Source organism: Sphaeramia orbicularis, chromosome 4 (assembly GCF_902148855.1).
Source record: "Sphaeramia orbicularis chromosome 4, fSphaOr1.1, whole genome shotgun sequence".
Taxonomy (NCBI): Eukaryota; Metazoa; Chordata; class Actinopteri; order Kurtiformes; family Apogonidae; genus Sphaeramia; species Sphaeramia orbicularis.
This window is the reverse complement of record NC_043960.1, coordinates 8,141,758-8,165,797: the sequence shown is the minus strand read 5'-3', so window position 1 is coordinate 8,165,797 and position 24,040 is coordinate 8,141,758. Positions and strand designations below refer to the sequence as shown.

Here is a 24,040-nt window from a genome sequence, read left to right as displayed (position 1 = left end):
CAGGGATAACATGATAGGACAGTGTGTTGGGGTGGATTTCCCTTTAACTAATTCGGGGACTACAGCGGCAGCAGCAGCGGCAGAAGCAGCGTCGTAGTAAAATGCGGAGCTGAGAGGAGACTAGACGAAGAGAGAGAGAGAGAGAGAGAGAGAGGAGAGAGAGAGAGAGAGAGAGGGGAAGAGAGGGAGTGAGTGAGAGAGAGAGACCAGGCCGCCGGGCAGCAGAATTTATTTATTCCTCCAGAAAACAGAGGGGACTCGTCCTCCTCTCCTCGGACATGTGCAGGCAGCAGTTGTAGCTCCAGAAGCGGCGGCAGCGGCAGCGGCAGTGGCAGCGGCTGAAGCGGCTGAAGCGGCGGCGACGCACCACATATACGGGGCTTCTTTTGTGTTTTAGTTACCTCCCCCCCTCCCTCTCCTTCTTCCTCTTGTGTCCTTCGGTAATGAGCTTGTTGGGGGCCTACAAGAAAAAGACCAGTTACGATGGCTATGAATCTTTGCAGTTGGTCGATAGCGGCGGAGATAGCTTCGGTATCGGCAGAGGGCAGCGGCAGCGCGCACGGAGGCTCCACCGCGGCCACCGTTGGAGCGAAGGCAGGCCCGCTGAGGGAGGACGACTGCAGCACCATGGACAGCTCAGGTAAAGACCCCCGCACCCTCCGGACACTCCGACGGAGGTTTTACGCACATATTGGCACAGTTTGCGTCAGAACGAACCACTTTACGCAGTTGATATTTGTCCATAGTGTTAGAAGCAGATAACAAAAAGGCTAAAAAAAAAAAAATACTGTAATGCTATGCACCTCCAGGAGTCCCACAGATGGTTTCCAGACCCCACCTACAGAACATAAAACCACTGACCCACCTATAGCATGCAGAGTGTATGTAAAGAAAGCTACACTGTCACCCATTAACCCATAAATACCTCACCGCTACTTTTGTGGCACTTTTTTTCTACACTTAAGTCATTTATAAACATTCATTATAATATTATCCTCTGTATTTTGTGGTTTTTCAGTGTAAATCCAGTATGTTCTTACATTTAATTTACTAATTATGTAGATTTTTATTCTCACATTAAAGTTGAGGGTAGTTATATTAGAAACAGACAAAACTCAAGAAAAAGTGACTTTTTCAGCAAAAATTTCAATAACTGAGCATAAACCCAGTGTGTCCATCCACTGTCATTGATCCAACTCTATGGGTTTTGCTGGTGAATCAATGCTGTAGAAGATGACGTGTTTCCATGGTAACTACAGAGCCTCTGAACGTCCAAATGGGTCATATCTGATGACCATGAAAAGATGACAAATGGCCTTTTATACCAATTATCTACATCTACATCTACATGTATTGTTAGTATTAGTGGATCAGAAATTCTTATGTTTTGGTTGCCAGTGGAGGTTTGAGTCTTTATGGGTTAAGCAAAAACGTAAGTAGTGCTTAATTTGACCCATAAAGACTAGTTTTTCAGTGTAAATCAAGCATTTTCCTACATTTAATTCACTGATCATGTAGATGTTCATTAAAGCTCACATTAAAGTTGAGGGTAATTATTAGAAACAGACTTTTGTCTCAAGAAAAAGTTACTTTTTCAGCAAAAAATTCAACAGCTGAACGTAAACCCAGTGTGTCCATCCACTGTCATTGATCCAACTCTATGGGTTTTACTGGTGAATCATGTTGTAGAAGATGACAGTGTTTCCATGGTAACTACAGAGCCTCTGAATCCAAATGGGTCATATCTGATGACCATGAAAAGATGACAAACTGTATTTTATGCCAATTATTTACATGTATTTATAGGATTAGTGGATCAGAAATTCTGATTGGTTTTGGTCGCCAGTGGAGGTTTGGGTCTTTATGGGTTAAGCAAAAAAAGTAAATAATGTTTAATTTATCCCATAAAGACATGTGCTACTTTTGTGGCAGTTCCAAAATAGTTTTTTCTCTATATTTGACTTTTCTTAAGTGATTTATCACCATATATTACAATATCATCCTCTGTATTTTGTGTTTTTTCAGTGGAAATCAGTCATTTTCTGATATTTAATTCACTGATCATATAGATGTTCGGAAAAGATAAGATCAAAGGTGAGGGATATTATATCAGAAAAAAGAGAAAACTGAAGAAAAAGTCACTTTTTTAGCAAAATCTATCATTAACTGAACATAGTCCAACTCTTTGGGTTTTACTGGTGAATCAATGTTGTAGAAGATGACATTGTTTCCATGGTAACTACAGAGCCTCTGAACATCCAAATGGGTCATATCTGATGACCATGAAAAGATGACAAACTGTATTTTACACCAATTATTTACATGTATTGATAGGATTAGTCTATCAACAGGTATTAAACAGTTTAGATCAGTAGATGGTTTTGGTCGCTGATGGACATTTGGGTCTTTATGGGTTAAATTGCACTTTTCTAAACAAAGTGCTTTATGCATGCGGATGCTGTAGAATCAAAACAATCTGCATAAGAAAGAAGAAAGAAGTCAGTAAAAGGGAATAAAATGTCAAGATCAAACTTCGTCCAGATGTAAATGGCAATAGAACAAAATTAGGCTTATTCATTTGTTACCCAGCAAAGTTGTTTTATGGAGGAAACTGGGTGGAAAGGGATTACATCATCTAGGCAATTAATATAAAGCCAATGTGGGAAGGCATCAAAGGTAAATAACGTGTCCTGATCAAAACAATATCTTGACTCCTCTTTTTTCTTTTGAGCTTTTTTGAATATTTTTTTACTCTCAGATATGGTGCCTGAAATGATGCAGAATGATGCCAATAGGACTGGGCAAATTATATCAATCTGTTCTAATGTTTGAGGTTTTACTTTCTGAAAATTATTCAGAGATTATTCCTCTGGAGACCTTTCTTGCTAATATATTAACTGTGAATATTACAGTATATTTGAATATGTATGTTATATGTTTCTCCAGTCAGATATGGCCGATAATTTTAGCAAAAAAAGGAGTATTTGTGTATCATATTTTGTCATCATGTAGCCTTAAAAACATTTGATTAAAAGTGCAAATAATTCTTAACATTGAAAAATAATGTGGTTTAACTTTTTGGCAATATCGTGTAGCTCTGCGTAAAACAGAATTAAAATTTTAATGAAAAACATAATGTCTTCTCTTTCCAAAAACCCCGCATATGTCCAAGTTCACCAAACAACTCAGGTTAAATGCTGAAATCAAACAGCAGCTAAAAACGTAGGGAAAAACCCTGTAAATTTTGCGCTCTGTTTAATTTAGTTAAGTATCTGTATGCGCTCTAAGGTGCTATTGTTCCTATTCACCAACAAATGGTTCAAATTATGTGCTTCATATGTGTAAAGTAACAAAAGCTCTTCATAGACATCCACTTAACATGCTATATTTGTAATATGTGTAATATTTTCAACATACTAGAAATGACAGTGCTCTATATTGCTCTATAAATCCAATATGTCTTTAATTAAAGTCGCTTTGCTTTAATACCCAGGAGGCAGACACAGACGCCTTTCAGTTGAGAAATTATTGAACTGGTCATGATTGATAGATTCACAGGTCTCTGATTAAAAGCTCAGACGTTAATGGATGTTTGTGATGATAAGTGTACATGGCAATACATCTGTTTATCGAATTAAGCTCAGTAATAGCTCATTTGTTTTGACACCTTCATGCTCAGATATATAGCGACCATGTCAGAGAATAAAGTTTTGACTTCTCATACTAGATAGATAGATAGATAGATAGATAGATAGATAGATAGATAGATAGATAGATAGATAGATTTGTCCTTGAACCCATAAAGACCCAGGGGTAATTTTGCAGCAGTTCCCGAATTATTTTTTTCTCTCTATATTTAACCTTTCTTAATAATTTATGACTAATTATTACAATATTATCCTCTGTATTTTACAATTTTTTTTCCCATGAAAATCATGTATTTTTCCTATATTTAATTCACCTGACCATGTAGATGTCATTAAGCACCGGAGTAAAGGTTGAGCATTATTGTATCAAATACAGAAAAAACTGCAGAAAAAGTGACTTTTCAGTAAATATATTATTAACTGAACATAAATCAAGTGTCTCCATCCACTGTCATTGATCCAACTTCTTTGGTTTTACTGGAAATCAATGCTGTAGAAGATGACGGTGTTTCCATGTTCACTACGGAGCATCCGAACATCCAAATGGGTCCATCTGAGGACATGAAAAGATGACAAGCTGTATTTTACACCATTTAAATGGATTGATGTGGATAGTGGATCAACAGGTATTAAACATTTTACATTAGTAGATGATTTTGGTCGCTGGTGGTTGTTTGGTTTTATGGGTTAAGATCATCTTCTAACCTACTTTTCATGTGCTTTAAACTTAACAAAACCCCCATATTCCACAGTACCAGAGTCTTTGTAGGCTATCAGTAGTTGTCTATAAAACTGCATTAACCAGATTACCCCTGCGACGTTCTGTGCGATCAGCTGTCCGCATTTTTTCTAGATGATGTGTGCAAGGAAAATAGGGTGTTGTGGAGACTCCCTCATTCATTCGCAGAGAAAAATCTCTGTTCTTAACACATAAAGACCTATGTGCGACTTTGTGCAGTAGTTCTCAAACAAATTTGTTCTCTTTATTAACCTTTTTAAGTGATTATCATAATTATTGTACTATTATCCTCTGTATTTTGTGAATTTTCAGTGAAAATCAGTATTTTCTTAGGTTTAATTTACTGATCATGTAGATGTTCATAAAAGCTCAGATAAAGTTGAGGGCTATATATCAATAGAGAAAACTGATGAAAACTGACTTTTTCAGCAAATATATCATTAACTGAACAAAAACAAGTGCCTCCATCCACTGGTCATTGATCAAACTCCATGGGTTTTACTAGTGAATCAATGTTTGTAGAAGATGATGATGTTTCCACGGTAACTACAGAGCCTCAAAATGTCCAAATCTGATGACCATGAAAAGATGATGAGCTGTATTTTACTTTTACACCAGTTATTTACATTTATTGAGAGGATTAGTCTATCAACAGGTATTAGATGTTTAACCCTTTTTCAGCATAGTGGTCACTGCAGTGGATAGCTAGTCACAGCTGGTCTTCTGTATAGTAATGGATTTTGTTGTTCTTTTTGTTTTTTGTTTGTTTTTTTACACATATCTTTATTAAAGTTTTAAGACACTACATATCTTTCTGACATGAATTGGTAACATTATGTAGATCTCTCCTGAGCATAAACCCCAGAATCACAAGCCCTCCCCATAGTTTTCACACAATTTATCAATAAATACATGTTTCTGTGCGTCAAAAATTAAACATGTGGTGTCCAGCTGAGTGGGACAATTTTTGCAACTTCATGAAAAATAGGTTCATAAGCAGTTTTTTTTTTTCATTATTATTATTATTTTTTTAATTTTAAAATTATTTTTATTTATTATTTTTTTAGAAGAAAATTTTCAATCACATTGTTTTTTTTTCATGCCTAAAGAGGAATAAAAACACTCAGAAAAAATTTTTTGATTAGATTCTCATAATTCATGCATGAAAGGGTTAAATCAGTAGATACTTTTGGTCGGTGGTGGATGTTTGGGTCTTTATGGGTTAAAGACGTAGAACAAGCGCGATGTATCCATAAGGGCAACAGGAAAAAAAAAAAATAAATAATGGTTGACCTTGCTTGAGGTCATAGCCCCCGTGAGTGGGCGCCTGTGTAAAGGACTGCAAACTCCAGAGATAATGTGTAATTTACATTGGCAGGACTAGTTGTATGTTCTGGATGTAGAAGTAGAAGTAGAATTGCAGTATGTCATACAGTACAGATGGGAGACAAACACAACAACAGTAAAAGGAGAGTTTTATGAATATAATGCTACAACTGTTGGCACTTTTGTTAATATTAGACTGGTCGACTCTCTGCTGCTTTTGTCCTAAATTGTGTCAGTGGTGAAAGAGCCTGGTTCTACCCTGTGTTCACCTTACTGCAGTGGAAGAGGACTCAGAGGACTGAGCCAGCCTCCAGGGATCAACATTTGTGTGAAACAAAAGCAGCTAGATGAGGAGGATGGGCGGGTCAATGAAGGGAAAGGATTGGGGATGAGTATGGGTGGTGGGAGTGTGTAGAGGAGGGAGGAGGGGGAGGGTGGGGGGAGCTCCAGTGTCAGATGTCGGTCTGATCTGCCCACCCATTGTTGTGAATTCGCCTCAATATTCCACTGTTTATGTAATGAGGTCCTGTTCAATGCTTTTTGTGGATCTACATATGTTCCCTGGTTTTCTATGATCCCTGACATTCACAAATCAATTTCAAAGCCCTGTTTCTGTAATGGTATTATTAATCTCATGACAGTCTACTGATTTTTGGATCAGTTTTGTTTTGTTTAGATTGCTGACTGGAATATCTGATCAACAGCAGCATCACTAAAATAATCTACACACCCGAGATTAGAAAATTTCTTTTTTATTTTATTTTATTTTACCTTTATTTAACCAGGAAAACCTCACTGAGATTAAGAATCTCTCTCTGTTTAATTACTATTATCACAGTTTTGCCTAATTTCACTAAATTGCATCATAGTTGTTGTAGTTCCCATATTCAAATCAACAATGTCTGCTTAATGAAGGAGCACAGCGACAATATAAGTATTTTTTTTCTATAATTGGAAATATATTTAGGCAGTAAAGGGTTAATTTAAACCCTGGGGCCATTTGTTTCCAGTGGGAATTATTTCAATGTAACACAAAACAACGGATTAGCCAATAGCAGTATTATTTATTTTTTTTCTATAATTGGAAATATATTTAGGCAGTAAAGGGTTAATATGTAACCCTGGGGCCATTTGTTTCCAGTGGGAATCATTTCAATGTAACACAAAACAACGGATTAGCCAATAGCAGAAGCTTCATTCATTAAACCAAGTTATGATCAGAAAACACCAAAGGTACAACAAAACAATTGGTTTTGTTTAACTTTAAGGTGATGTTCTTCTAGTCACATGGATGTTAGAATGTGCATATTGCTACAAGCGATGCGTAGTATTACCATGGCAACACAGGAACTTAAAAAAAAAAAAAAAACACAGAAGAACTGTGGCTGCCTTAAGTAAGAGGGGCAACTGGGATTCAAGGGGTCATATTTTGCAAAACCCACTTTAATTAGTCTTTGGTTCATTTATTTGTGTATTTGGACCCTAATAGTTCAGAAAGTTTGAATTTGAACCCTCCAGGTGCTGCAAAGCTATCTTTATATTAATTCTGGCAAAAATTGAGTGGATTTCTACAACCCGCTTCAATTCCTGCCTAATTTGTTACGTCTATAACTAGTTACGTCATGACATTTGCACATATAAGGTCAAGACTTTCGACGAACATTTCTCAGAGTGCGACATAATTGTTTGTCAGCAGCAGTGGTTGTAGTAAAAACTGAAAATATGTCCAAACTTTAAGCCAATTACCTAAAATGTTCAGTTGTTGGTTGTATTAACGAACACAAGTGGCTGAACGGGACAGAAAGCATAGTCAGCAACCTGGGGGTGGGGCTTGAAGTGGCTCATTTGCATTTAAAGGGCCAGCGCTCAAAACGGCCTGTCTCGTGTCATTAGTCAGAAATATTGTTGAAGATGGACCTGTGGAGTTGAATTAATAAAGAATTTAGACCCAAACAGCATTTACAGTTCATGTAGATCACAGGGAAATGTTTAAAAATGCATAATTCAATTAAAAAAAGCCAAACATCACTCCTTTAAGCGATTTATCACAGCTTATAATATTATGCATTGCATCCATCCATTTGCATTTTTCACTGTAAATCATGTATTTTCCTATATTTAATTTAGATGTTGATGAAAATTCAGAATAAATTCAAAGGTTTCAAAATGCATAATTCCATTAAAAAAAAGCAACATATCACTCCTTTAAAACGCTACGGGTAGTGTTTTCGATGTGTGTGTGTGTAGCCCGTCCATCTATTCACACAAAGCTGGATATTAAAGGGTAAAGGTTGGCACTCTAGGCAGAGAGAGGCACATTCAGACAATCCATTGATCTTTGTGGTAGTGCTGAGAGCCCTCTGAGCTGCCGACGTCCTGCTCTCTGTTACCGTTCCCATCACCGTTGAGTGGATGGGCTCTGCGCTCTGTATTACCTGATGGAGCCTGTATCGCAGCTCCCCTGGTGCCTGTACTCGCGGGGTTTGTCACTGTAGCTGGCTCTCGGTCGGCACACTCCCACATCCATCTGGACGCAGAAATGGAGGCGCATGAACCAGCAAACGGGCGAGAAATAAACAAGCACGTAGATTATACAGACATACAACACATAATGAAGGCAGAGGCACAAAAAACTAGGGGCTGGAATCATGATGCCATCACAATTTGTTGCCTATGATGAGGATTTTTATCATGATGTAGTGATTGTGCAATGGGTGATAAACTGCCAAATAATCATCTGTTATCTGGGGAACTAAAACAGGCTCAGATTACATTTATTCCCTTAATTGTGGTGTTATTTTCAAAGAACCGGATGGAAAAGAATAAAAAACATAGAATCTTAACTTTGTGCTCATTTTTTATTCGCAATCTGTGCTTGTTTTCCACGTTTCTGCACACAGATATGGTGTCAAAATGGTGCAAAATGATGCCAAATAGGAACAGGCAAAATTATATCAAATCAATTCTAATAATTGAGGTTTTGCTTTCTGAAAATCGTGAAAAATGCAATGAATCGCAAATATGAAATAGCCTGTGATTAGCATTTATTCCCTTAACTGCGGTGTTATTTTCAAAGATTTGAGATGGAAAAGTGTCAGAAAAGTACATAGAATTTTAACTTTGGTCTTATTTTTTACACATTGATTTAAGTATGACGAGATCTAATGAAAATATTGATATTTTGAAATAATACAAACATATGTGATATACTGTCTTACTCTTAATGTACATGTAGCCAAATTTACAACAATTTAACTACAGTTACCCGCAGAACCACCAACGGGTCATATTTACCCACAGCATTTATTATGTATTTATCATTTATTCATTTTTAATGAAACCCCCTCAGTTTTTCATTTCTCCTGTTGTTAATATAGAGAAAATAAATCCTGATTAAAAGTAAAGACATTTATACCCAATAATACCACTGGATAAATTGACCCCTGTAGAAAATGCATAGTTTTTTTGTGCAGTTTAAAGTTGTATTCAAACAGCATTTATCTATTCAACAGTGTGTGATATTAACAACATGTCAACTCATTTACAACAGTTTAAAATGGATAAGAAACACAGATTTATGAAACAAACTAATACCAGATATTTTTCTTCTAATGTTCATTTTCAGTGTAATCTGAAATCCGATTTGCACTGACCTCCATGAAAAAATAATTGTTCTTAGAAATGCTTATAATTCTAAAAACAGACCAAAACACACATGCTCATTAAAGAAGGTAGTGATTTAAGAGGTTCTTTGTGAAGAGAATTACTAAAAATATGGCAGAATACATGATGAGAGACTAGAAAATTTTGTGCTTGTTGTGTTTTTATAATCAGCTTTAAAAACATTAACACAGCAAAGTAAACCAGCCTGATTTAATTATTAACACTATGAAAACTATGAATATTTTCTTTTACAATATGACTCAAAGGGGATATAGATATAGATGGACGCGGACAACATTATAATAGTTTTTTTATGTGCATAGTTCTTTATGGGGCATTCTATTATTTAGTGGATGATGTTAGCAGGAGAATGAGTCACAGTGAATCGAAAATGAAAGTAAAATGAGCCTTTGGGTTTGTAACCAGCATCTACACTCATAAATAAAATGTTGAATATTTGTGAAAAGCCTCAAATACAAATAATCTCAACGTTTCTACACCAAAAATCCTTGTCTTATCAATACAGATTTACAGAAAGTAAAACGACAACACTTATTTTTGGAATCTGGATTAGACTGACGGGATGTAAATCACAAATTTATCACAAAATAATCTAAAATACAATGCAGTTTATGCTATAATTTCCAGCACAACTCATTTGTCTTATTTTATGTTCACTTTATGTGACATTAATTGAATTATTGGATAAAGCTGACAGGGATTGTTAAGGAGAAAGATTGAAAACAGGGGGGCAAACAAAAGTAAGATCACATTTGGGACTTTGGGATTAGTAGTAAAATTTTAAAAAAGAAAATAATTTGAGTGGACTGGTTCCAAATTGTTCCATCCACCAGAATTCTATGTTCCAGAGTTTATCAGTGCAGGCTTTTCTCTTTCTGACAATGATATCAAACTCATGCATCTGCACTTGCAAAAGGAAACAACATTGGAACCAAATAAACAGTTGGATTGTTCTTAAAACTCTGTGTAGGTGTATTGTTTTCAACACAGATTGCCATGAAAATGATGATGAACTGGACTGACAAGTGGAATTAATAATAGTGTTGTTATCGATAAAATCTTACATAACAGAAGAATGGCAGGCGTTTTATATTAAGACCGAGACCATCATCTGTGGTTTAAATGCTGCTTTTCAGAAATGTTCAATAATGTTTCGACCACTAATCCACACATATGCTTTAAAAAGGTATAGTTTCTCACCTTTTCAGTTATACAGGGTGGGGAAGCAAAATTTACAATGAACATTTAGTTGTTTTTTCTCAGCAGGCACTACGTCAATTATTTTGAAACCAAACATACATTGATGTCATAATCATACCTAACACTATTATCCATACCTTTTCAGAAACTTTTGCCCATATGAGTAATCAGGAAAGCAAACGTCAAAGAGTGTGTGATTTGCTGAATGCACTCGTCACACCAAAGGAGATTTCAAAAATAGTTGGAGTGTCCATAAAGACTGTTTATAATGCAAAGAAGAGAATGACTTTGAGCAAAACTATTAAGAGAAAGTCTGGAAGTGGAGGAAGCAACAAAAAATGTACCAAAGCTTTTATTAAAGCTCTCAAATTCCAAAATCCTAAAGGATCCAACCAAATCCATGAGAAAAATGGCAATTGAACTTGAGGTAGACAACAAGACCGTTAGAAATGCAGTAAAATATGATTTGAAAGTTAAAATCTTACACAAGAACACCAAAACACTTGTTGACAACAGCAACAAATCCAACTTGAGCAATTTTTGGGAATCATGTTTATGGCCGCCTTCTAGCCCAGATCTAAACCCTCTGGATTCTGCTATTTGGGACGTTTTAGAACATGCTACCAATAGAACATCACACAGCAATGTCGACTTTCTTAAAGATACTATTAAAGAAGAATGGGAGAAGTTGTCACCCAAATATTGAGAGAACACTTGCGCAAGTTTCAGGAAGCGTGTGAAGGCAGTTATTGAGAAAGAAGGAGGACACATAGAATAAAAACATTTTCTATTATGTAAATTTTCTTGTGGCAAATAAATTCTCATGACTTTCAATAACTAATTGGTCATACACTGTCTTTCATCCCTGCCTCAACATATTGTACATTTGCTTCCCCACCCTGTATTCTCTAGTTCTTATTTATTCATGTAGAGCTGGGGTGTCAAACATGTGGCCCGGGAGCCAAATCCAGCCCACCAAAGGGTCCAGTCCGTACCTTGGGAAGACTTTGTGAAATGTTAAAAGTACACTGAGATTTTCAGGGTTTCTGCAGGTATCAGCATATCTAATTTAGTGCTTTTTAATGCCCTTTTAATGCCACTTTAAACAAATTAATGCCCATGTCCAACCGGAGATACAGTTTTATATATAGTTTTATGACGGTTTACTGTCGACAGGCTTTAACCAGGTTCTGAATAGTTCCTCCTCCAATCACTTCCGCTGAAACTTGCATTTTCCAATTTTTACGACATTTGCTAATATTCCCTCCGCTCTTTCGCATGAGCACGCTCATAGCACGTTGCATTCCGAGCATCTGGTGTTGTGACTTCCTGTATCGGCTATAAACAATAGCCAATTAAAGGGTTCCGCCTGTCAATCATCACACTATACTTCCGATCAAAATTATGAAATGTTTATATAATAAAAATAAATCATGAATAACAATGCTTTTTTTTCCCATCAAGTGTATTTAATTTTTTAATGCCTCTGGACATCGAATTTAATGCTTTTTAATGCCATTTAAGGCCTTAATTTCACAAAATCTATTTAATGACTTTTAATTCTTTTTAATGACACACAGAAACCCTGATATTAACAATCATTTTAGTTCAGGGGCCACATACAGACCAATTCAATTTCAAGTGGGTCAAATCGGTAAATACTTCCATAACATCCAATAAATACTCACAACTCTAAATTTTTCCCCTTTAACCATTTTCATGTATTTGCACCAAAACAAAGTATACTTTCAAAAAAATGTGAATAACTTGAACAAATATAAACCACCTAAAATGTCTTAAGAGAAGTATGTAGAATTTTAACAATATTAAGTGTTTACTAAGTGTTTTATGTATTTGTGGATCCACTGTGGATGTGGTAAATGAAAAACTGAAGCATAATATTGTTAAAATTACACATATTTTTCAGTTTGTTCATGTTATTCACGTTGTTTTAAAGGATAGTTTGTAGATGTAAACATTTTCATGATATAATTTTGCTTTTTTCACTCTAAAACACAGAGAAAAGTTTGGAGTTGATATTATTTATATATTTTTATGTTATTATTGTACTGGTCCGGCCCCACTTCAGATCAATTTGGCCGAATGTGGCCCCTGAATGAAAATGAGATTGACATCCCTGATGTAGAGGCTCCATTGTGAATGTGTTTAGATCGTAACATTGTACATCATTGATTCATTAGAATGTCCTACTTTGAGCCACTGAATGGATCTAATTTGCTTCTGAACGATTGGTAGACAATTATTTGGAAGTCTGAAACATCTGAAGTTAATATTCTAAATACAAAAAAAAAAAAAATCTTGCTATACATTTTGTCTGAGTTACAATCACATTTGACATTTATTATTTTTCATGAAAACTGTGTCTTTAAATGAACAGGATGAAAATCAGAGGTTGTCCTGAAACACATGATGTTTGATGCCAGATTGTGACCAATACTACTGAAACTAAATAAACTAGTACAGATCAGGTCCCACAAAACCAGTTCTTGGTCTCTGAGGGTAAATGTAGCTACACTAGTTCACGTGAGTCATTCCTGTAGACGTCTATGCACAGCAGCGGAATCCTCTGGATAAGCTGTAGAGTAGATGATTAATCATACACTTCCTGTCTCATCAGCAGCATCTATAATTAATCAGATTAGAGTCCGGGTTGACACCGGAGTCATTCGGGTTCACACACAACACAACACCAACACGCCTGAGCCCAGTGTATAGTAGAGCAGTGTGGTGTATTGGTCTGTCAGTCCTTATTGTTGCATGTATGCGTCCGTCTGTGTCATTCACACCAACCGGATAGGAGGAGGGAGGCATTCAGACGGCCCACTGATCCCTCTGGACAGAACTAGAGCTCCCATCTCTCTCTCAGTCTGCGTTTCTATTGGTTGACTTTGTGAAAGCATAGGGGGTGGTTCAGCAAGGAGGAGGGGTGAAATGTCGGCCCGGTCTAGTTGTTTCATCATCGTCGCAGCTGCATCAATACCTGTGTAGGTACGAGTAGGATGTGGATTTTTACTACTAGTCATGTCAGGCTAAGTGGGTGGGAAATGTGCATGGTAAGGTGTGCAAAAATGGAATAAAACTTACTGGGTTTTGGTTAGGATTTGAATGAATGAAGTCGTGTCCTGATGCTCCGTTGTCTCCACGCCATGACTGATAAAAAAACAAAAAAAAAACAAACAAAAAAAAAAGGCATCCATGAGAGTGAAAAGGACCAAACAAACAAAACCTTAACATCAACTTAAAAAAACAAACAAACAAATGGAAGACAAAATAAGGTATAAAAAAAACAACAAAAAAAAAACAAAAACAGTACAGCTCCATTCTCATATTTCCAATTCTGTGCCAACATGTTATCAACCTATATAGAGTGTCTGGAAGAAAATATACAATATATATTAAATAAAATTTTTATACGTGCAAATCATAAAGCCATCTACAAGTGTCAAAATGCATAACACAACACGAAAAACTGTGAATAATTCTTCCAATTAATTAACAATGTGAAGTTTTACATACAAATCCTTATTACCTCCGCAAGAGGTTAGTTTTTGCCAGGGTTTGTTTGTCTGTTTGTCTGTCCGTTAGTGTGCAACATAACTCAAAAGTTATGGACATTTTCAGGGTTTGTTGGAATGGGATAAGGAAGAAATGATTAACCTTTTGGGGGTGATCGGGGGTGGGGGGGGCCCACGGGGGGGCCCACTGATCAGCCTTGCGGAGGTCTGCGCTCTCCGAGTGCTTCTAGTTTACTAATGAAATTAAATGTGAAACACATTTAAGCTCCTACATTCACATTTAACTGCCTTTTTGCATAGGCATTGGTTACCAAATGAGATGAAGGCAAGACAGAAACACCCCATTTTCAAGTTATACTGAATTTTCACAAAAATGTATAAATACATAAATACAACAAGAAAACAGTCAACATGAGCAGATGTCTGGAATCCATTCAGTGATTGGTTAGTGTGGGCTATAGTTCCAAGTATAATAGGCTCACTGTCCGGTGTCATGTAAATGTTAAATTTTTGATGAAAGTGTGCTCTTCAGTCAACTTCTTCATAACAAGGAAAAAAAAAATCACTAACACTGATCTAGCTTTGCAGTGTCCCTATAACCCTCCAAGATCCAAACAGACACCGGGCAACTACAGAATTTACTGATCTAAAATGTTTAATAACTTTTGATCCACTAATCCTATCAACACATCAAACCATTCTGATAAAATATAGTTTTCTTAGCTTTTTGTCGTCATCAGCCTTTGGACATTCAGAGGCTCCGTAGTGAACGTGGAAACACCCGTCATCTTCTGCAACATTGATTCACCAGTAAAAGCATGGAGTTGGATAAATAACGTGACTGTTGACAGTGGTTTAGGTTCAGTTAATGATCTATTTTGCTGAAAAGTCACTTTTCTTCAGTTCTCTCAGTACTGATATACTAAGCTTTGAATTTACTCTGAGCTTTTATGACATCTACATGATCGATTAATTAAATATAGGAAAATACTAAACTTTCACTGAAAACCACAAAATGCAGAGGATAGCATTGTAATAAATGGTGATAAATCACCAATGACACTTTGGATGTAGAGAAAAATTCATCTGGAAGCCACCCAAAAATGCTTCTTGGTTTTTAAGGTTTAAGGCCAATTCCTAGTAACAGTTGTTTTATTTTGCTGCCAAAATAAAGCAAGTCAAATAAAGACATTTTTTCAGCACATCATCCACAGTATTCCCAAGATACATCACCAAGCAGGTATTTAAAACTTAACAGCCCAAAATGATTTTTCATTTAGCCAATATGGTCTTATTTTTATACAGTTTCAAAAAACATGTGAATGTTAGGCCTCTGCAGTCCCACACAGTCTCCAGAGAAGGCCAGGTTTTTGTCACAAATCAAACTAAAAAAGTAAAAAAAAAACAGGTTTTATCTGAGGTCTAGCCTTGGAATCTTTCCTTTTTTTTCCTAAGTGTTGATGTCACGTTGTGCAGCTAAAGAGGAGAAGAAATGCCCTAAGCACAAATCAGCGCTCACCTCAGAGCTGAGGACAGTGCAGTGCAGTAAAAAACAAGGCCTGCTGTCGGATAAAGGCTGGGAGGTTTACAGGGAACAGATGTGTCAGTGTTACAGCACAAGGCTTTATTATTTTTGTCCTTTTCATTATGTGCCTCTGTGTATTGTCCTCTGAGTTCAACGGCTATTGTGTTCACAGTAACTTCCATCAGTGACATGGAAAAGGGCACTTCTATTTCTGTAAACGCAGTATCTGTCCTGTAAAGGAATTGTTTGCATTAAACTTTTGCAGCTAATGTGTATCAGTCCCCTGTGTATAAGAGCCTCAGTCTAATGGCCAAATCTGATTTTAACGCTGGTAATGTTGCTTCCCACAGGCAATTTCCATTTGAGGTTTGGAAATATTCATAGGTCATGTGCGGAATTATTTCAACAAACTGGAGTTGTATTCCCCTCTTCCACCTAATTCAGTAAGAATAAATATTTTGTTGACTTACAGTCTAAAATATCCTTAATGTGGTCAACATAGACAAGGAGAGAGAGACGAAAAGAGGGATCAAGGAAAGACAATTGTGTGTTTGTTGAAGGGAAATGATAGAAAAGACATTTTATAAATGAAAGCAGTGTCTGTATATGATCGCTGCAGAAACTGTGTCTTATTATTCCTCTGCAAACAGTGACTTGGTTATGTCTTTATGTGTTGGAAAATGGCTATTAAAGTTGAGGAAAGCACCCGTTCATAGCCTCACAAATGTTATCCACAAGAAAACAGACGATCTCAGAGAATTCCAAAACAGCTTGACATTCAGCAAGAGTAAAAATAAGTATTCAAAGGGTTTTTATTTACTTGGAATCAGAAACACCCACCATTTTGACCTAAGTTTGATCTTACCCTGACTGACTGAATTGTAATTAGAGAAATAAGGAATCTAATCCTATCTTGAATACATAGAATGGTCATGTGGCAAAACCTGAATTACCTTAGTTTCCTACAATTTATACTTCTTAATTTTTTCTTACTTCTTAGCCCTCATTTGTCAATACTTGCTTTGCTTCTTAGTGGTAGCAAAAGTACCATAAACTAATCTATAACAACAAGATGGTGTCTAACTTGAGATAAAAGTGGACAAGCCACAAGGCCATTTCATTAGACCATTTATAGAAAGGCTAAACGCGGCTAAAAATTTACTTAGGGGGGGGGTCAAATGAGTGGCCATTTTTATTTAAAAAAAAAAAAAAAAGTTGTAAAAAATGCATAGAACTGTGTTGAAATAATGCTAATACATTTGTACACAGACTACTGATATTATTTGACAGTGGAAGCTATATTTTCAGAAATGTTGGATTTTGAATAGCACGTGTATGTGAAAACTTTTTGCTGGTGGACGGATGTGACAGTGGACAGACATGACATTACCCATGATGACCAGTACTTTATTAGGAATAAACTTATATACTTACTATTGCTAATTATCCTCTTATTCATAAATGCTAGTATTGTGGATCTAAAACAATAACAGCTTAACAAAAACACAAAATGTGGCAGTGGACAGATGTGTCATGGTGGTTACAAGATCCCATCATACTGATGCTCGCAGCCATGCCACCATTTCCACAAATGATCCCTGAGCAAAAAACTAGTATCAGAACTATTTATTGTATAGTTATCATCATACTAAAGAGTAATAATAATATAGAATTGTTATTTCTTTATAAAAATGCTTATTATAGAAAACTGTGATTTAAACAAGTGAATGTGACATTCTTACTGTATGTATTGGCGTAACATAAGCAGGATGGATCAGCACCATACGCCATTATTGCAACCTGTAAAAATAAAACATGTGATATGGAGTATATAATCCTTGTAAGAAAAACTGGGGAATCTAAAAGAATAGAATATTTGTTTTTCATGTAATTTCAAAATATAAAATATAACTTGGCCATTTGTGACATGAAAATATAGCATTAATGGTGATGAAATTGGACATTTTTGACCTGAAAACATAGTTCATATGACCATCAATATGTTGCAAACAGAACTGAAATCCTGTACATTTGCATAATTGCATTTACCAACACAAAGTTCCTTGGGGATTACTATATTGATTTCTTATGCACAAAGACATAAATAAGACCTCTAAGCAAATTTTAAGCTAAAGGTAAAAAAGAAAAAAACAAAACATGAAAATTATCGCTTTATTATCTCTGTAGGGAAAATTCTGGGAGGGAGTTTCTGCATTTTACCATTCTAATAACCAACAGTACATAGCATTAGCATTAGCACACATTAGCAGTAGTGAGCTGACATTGAAGGCACTCGATGAACAACTCCAGATCTCTATCGGTACCGTGGTCGAGGGCACCCAGAGGAGAATTAACGTGTACGTACCTGTTTTAAGCATGTAGGTAAACTGGAAGGAAAACCCAGAAAGACTCCAGTCTGAAAAAGGGCCGAACCGGAAACGTCTTGGTGTTAGATGTTAGCTTAGCTGTTAGCCGCCCAAGAAGCGGTTACAAGCTAGGACATTGCTCAGGAAATAGTGCATGTTTGGGATAAGTACTTCGAATTTGGGTGTATTTTTGTAGTATTTCACACAGATTGAACTTACAAAGAAAAAGGACGTTCCAGGTTTGGAATATGGAGTGAAGAAAATGTATTTTGAGTGACGAAATATTGAATATCAAGACTTGTAGCTATGCTAATTTGTTTGCAATTAAATTTTTTGCTAAGCCATTTTCAGGAATTTGAATATATAGTGTTATTATTTTTTTTTTTTTGTTACAAACTGGTGTTGAAGTATAGTACAGTATAGTATAGTATAATATAATATAATATAGTATAGTATAGTATAGTATAATAAAATGAATCCATTGTCCCTATGGGAGGACACACTAAGTTCTTTTTTATACATATTGTTAGAATATACAGTTTAGGAACATATATAAACCTAAGCATTATATAATTAGAATGCAATATGTTATAACCATAATTTCTATGTTGTCCCAAGTAAAGATAAAGATGAGTAAAGTTTATTGCTATTTGCACAGGTACATTTACACTACAAGTACATTGAGATTTCTGTTAAGTTGCTCTTGAGTTCAAGGGGGAAAAAAGAAAAATGAAAGAAATGTCTGTACTTGTAAAAAAGAAACTGTTAAAATACAAATAAAAGTAAAATAGAAAATAAATATACACCCATAGGAGTCATAAAAGTAGTCAAGAGAAATGGAAAAATCAGACAAAATAAAAGCTTAGGCCTTGGGAGGTTATGGTCTGTCAGGATTGCCACTGTTGTTGCTATGTACTGATCCATAAAGGGGAGAAAGAGGATGAGAGGAGAATTTCTCAGATCACCCGAGGGATGCTGACTCAGATATGGCACTTGGGTGTCATCCAACGCTTGCTTACTCTTCACAGTGTACACACAAAGTCAAGCAGTAAAAGCAAAACCCAGATGAGGAGTCTTGTCTCTTGTCCATCATTCTTTGACGCCTACATGTGTTTTTAATGTTAACAGTGACTCACATTTATCACTGAAGTCAAATAAAACAACCCATGAAGGATGATGTAGCTAAAAGAGGCACAGCAGAACTTCTCAAAAGGCATAATCAGCTTTTAAAACAGCATTTGTCTGTTAAATGGTTTTAATACAGCAGCATGTATGTGGAATTGAGTGTTTGCAGTTTATTCTGATCGGATAAATGTTCTTTTTCCTCAGATATGGACGCCAACTATGGAGGAGGACTGCTGGATATGGTGAAAGGAGGAGCTGGGAAGTTCTTCAGCAACTTCAAGGACAACCTGAAGGACACGCTGAAGGACACGTCCACAAAGGTCATGCACCAGGTCGCCACGTAAGTGACAACTTTGTTCCTGTACGTCATGTGGTTGTTGTTTAGCTCCTACTGCCATTTATGTAGTTAAATGACTGACGATGATCGACTGGGACTGGGCATAAATACATGTTTAAGACACATTTTTCTTGTCATGTACTGCAGCGAGAAGGTCAGTCCCATTCACAGTGATTGAATGTACTTTTACTTAAATACTGTGAGGGACATATGCTTTTTATGCGACTACTACACACACACACACACACACACACACACATATGATTTTACATTATAATCCACTATATATGTGCTAAATATAAACCCATATAATACAGTATACGACTGACTATAATTTATAATTATATACAATTTTCCTTATAATTTATACTTCAAATGATTATCTCAATTATGTTATTATGTAATATTGTTTTAGGTAGAAGATTCAAAGATTTTTTCTTGTCAGTTTGCTTGATGCACAGACATACAGAGAATTGAAACACTGTTTCTCTTTCACCTTTCTATTAAATGGCAGGCAATTTTTCATTTTTTCATTTTTTAAAGAGTTAAAATAGAGTAAGAATACAAATGGTATAAAATAAAGTATTTACTATAACAGAATAGAAAATATATTAATCAAACCTATTTACAATAACAGTGGTAGTGCAATACAGTAAGGGTTATGAGGTGAGGAAGTAAATAATGGAACAAAACAGCTGTAGATATGACAATATCTATGTTGTGGGTTATATACTATATAACCCACAACTATATTAGTTTACATAAATGCATTATATATACACTATTATTAACAATTATGTAGTTTTGGATGTAAATTGTCCAAAAGCTGTAGAGAAAACAGAGCAATGTGGCTGGACTGAGGCTGGAGGGAAGCAGCAGAGTCTGGCACAGCTTGGTCCTCCCAGTGTTTTTGTGCACAGGCATCTGCACTGGGCAGCACAAAGGGGCCTCTGTATTGTCAGAAACACACATACGCATACACACAACCCCCCTCACTATTGACTCAGCAATTTTGATCATGATTATCCCTCTTGTGTCTCCCCTCCTCTGCTTGGCAAACTCCCACTCTCCTGTCCTGCCGTTCCCTGGTGTTTCTTCGTTTTTCCATGCTCGCCTCTCATCTCAGCTCCACCTTCCTTCCTCCTCTTCTCTTCTCTCCTCTCCTTTCGTTGCCGCCTATCACTCCTCTCCCGGCTGAATTATTCATGGCAGTTCATTGTGCCAATAGCCAGTGCACTGCTGATACAGAAGGATTGATTTCATTAGGGCCTATGTGTGGTGCTGGGTGCTTGTGTGGCCTGTATATGGCCTGTATGTTTGTGTAGGTGGTTTGGAAAAATAGGGCGTGGGAAGTACAGTACCATGGCAACCAAGTTTAAGGGCCTCAAGTACGAAAGGCAAAAAATCATTGCCATGATTTAGTATGCTTAAGAGCTGCTCACGACAGGTTCTTGAAGCTCCTATGATAAGTGTCAACACACACTACCCTGCTGGCACAATGATGGATGGTGCTGTTTTTCTGCACACATAACATTTGACACTAAACGCTGTATTCAAAAAGAACACAAATGCCGACAGTGACAAGGCCAGGAATGATTCCTTAACAATGAGGGTGTATCTTCTAGTTTATATGGCCCATAAATACACATAACTAAAATGTAAATCTCCAAGCATAATTCTGGGATTTCTAATATACAATATGTAATTAAATGTTTGGGATTCTGCCTGATGACCCGTAGGCTATTATTTAACGCAGGGTGTTCAATAAGGATAAAACCGCGGGAGGCAAATACTGTCTGGCTATTAGTTGAGATATGATAAACCACCAGCAGACTCTGATGTTTTGGGGATATATAAGGGATATTTACAGGCGGCCTGTCATCACTGCAAATAAACCTCAACAAGGCGAATGAATCACTCAGAGGAGCTTATTTTATAATGACGACCGGCTCACTGTACATGATCCTGTTTTGTACTGGATACTTACCAAGAAATGCATTTACAACAAAAAATGGATTATGGATTAATAAATGATCTCCAGAAGCCTGTGATCTGAACTGCATTACAGTGCAGACTATTATATCATTGACTGATTGATTCAATTAACTGCATCACAAACATCACCAAGTCCTATGTACTGTATTACTCTATTTTTCTGAAGGCAATGTGAGTACGCAAGTCGTTATTTAGCATACATATCTTGTATGCAAGATAAATACTATACTAAAATTTATTAAGAAGTTTCAAGTAGAGGGATTATTTAACGTAGTTGGATTGGAAACAATCATTGCAAAACTTATAATACTTGATTAGCACAAATTCTTACAAATTGTGTACAACTTGTTTCAAAATTATCCAGTTATAAAAGACACAACCTGGATGAAACTAAGCCAATAGATTACATCCTTCTTTTGATAATTACTGACTAATATGACTAATATGTTTCAGCCACAAGAGGTTGAATAGTGAGTAGTACTCATCTCACTTTGTAAACAATCATCGATTTGCTACTAGCATAACGATTGGACTGTGTTTCAATGGAAAAGGTGAGAAGAGAGGTGGATGAAGTGATTACCCATCATACCTAGTGCCTATAGTTCAACCCTGTGGGGGCAGTGTTATGATATGGGGTTGCTTCAGTAACATTATATGTAGTATGTAGTATACATTAAATGAGGTCAGCTGAACTTGAATATAATGAATGACTAAATCTGAACATTAAGCGTGTGAATTTGTTCTTTGCTGATGACACACACATACAGTCACGGAGAAAATTCTTAGACCACCCTTGTTTTCCTTCAATTTCATGGTAATTTAGGTTCCTGGTACAACTAAAGGTACTTTTGTTGGACAAATATAATGATAACAACACAAATAGCTCATGAGAGTTTAATTTCAGAGCTGATATCTATCCATTTCCATGTTTTCCTTGATAATAACCAAAATCACTTCAGTACTTACATCAGTATCTATGGGTACTGACAGAACAGTGCTTGTAGGCAGTCCATGTTGTCTTTCTGTCTGTTTAGTCATATGATACACACAGGAGTTAGTACTTGATTGCATAACCGTTGTTTTTGATGCACTTTTGATGGTCTAATCGTTTTTTTCCGTGACTGCATTCCAAGATGACAACACCAGCATTCGTCAGGATCAGATTATGAGACACCTTTTTACATGTGGAGTCCAGACCTGAAACCACATTGAGAATCATTGTGATGTGATGGAGAAAATCTTACACAGTCCGACTCTCCATCATCAACACAAGATGTTGGTGAAAAATTAAATGGATGGAAATAATTTTTGACATTTATTGTGCCTTTGCAAAAGCAATTTCACAGCCCTGTAATCAAAGTTAAGGCAGATCCAACAAAATTCTGTGTGAAGACTTTGCTTATTTTTATTCTGTCAGTCTACAGTAACAGATGCATTGGTGACCTCCTGGCTGCACAAACAACAAGCACCATTAACATTATGTGAATTTTTAATGTGCCTTGTGAAAAGTTTCTCAGTGTAAGGTATGATAAAGGAAGAGAATATGAACTCCTTGACTAAGAAATTCTATCTGAAATAGCTGAAATGAAGCTGCTCAGCGGTGTTTAATAGCTTCATTGTGTGACTACTCATTTTCTGTAGATTATACAAAGTTACTTGCTTGTTGAAAATTATGGTTTTTATAATGTGGAGCAAAATTTCGTCAGGCTGACAGCGTGTGACAGTCTCTTTCTATTTATTAACCGAACACTTCAGTTGAGAATTCCCCCTGAGCGCACTTGATGTAAAGCAGACCTGTGCAAACACATTTAATAATCAGGTCTTGTTTTGACGCCCTGGCTTAATTTCATTGGTTGCTCGGCTTTGTCTCATCTGTATTCAAGGCAAAGGGGCTGTTACTGAATTATTTAACCCAGCCTGCATGTTTGTTTACCCTGCTGAGGAGAAATTTTGCAGGGAAACCAACGTGGCAACACACTCAACAGCGTGTCCCTCTTCCTGTGGAGAAAACACAAGGCGATGGAGGCTGGGTGGCTGATCTGGTTTTTCTGAAAGGCACAGTGTCCTTGGTCCAGACCGCCCGGCCCGGCCCACCCACCCAGACAACATTCATCTCCCTCTCCCTTCCCTGACTGTGTCTCTTGCTCTTTCACACGTTTTTATCCATTTCCTTTCATTTTTCTCCCTGGTTTGTCTCATCAGTTTCAGAACCACTCTCTGTTGACATTGTTTCTTTTGTTCGGTGTCTGTGTTTCCAGCACCCAAAATATTTCAAGCATAACAACTCTGACAAAGCTAAAATTCTGTTTCTGGAAGCTTTCCTCTGTTCACTTGAAAGAAGTTATGTCAGGTCATGAATTTTATGCACTGCAAGGCAGAGGTGCTATACACATATGACATCCTTAATTCTAGTCCTAGTCCTTTTTCTGACACTAATAATTTTTAACTACTCATCGCAGATGTTATAAAAAACCTGCTAAAAGGGGAAAAGTCTGCTTAAAGAGAGAATTGTAGAGAGGAGCATGGCAAGAATATTGAAGATCCAAAGTAAATATCCATA

The 24,040-nt window shown here is 36.5% G+C and overlaps 1 pseudogene; it reads left to right on the top strand.

Annotated features, from left to right (window-relative positions):
• Positions 1 to 65: 65 nt before the first annotated feature.
• The window catches only part of LOC115418098 (putative tyrosine-protein phosphatase auxilin), a 58,577-nt pseudogene continuing 34,602 nt past the window's right edge, over positions 66 to 24,040 (top strand).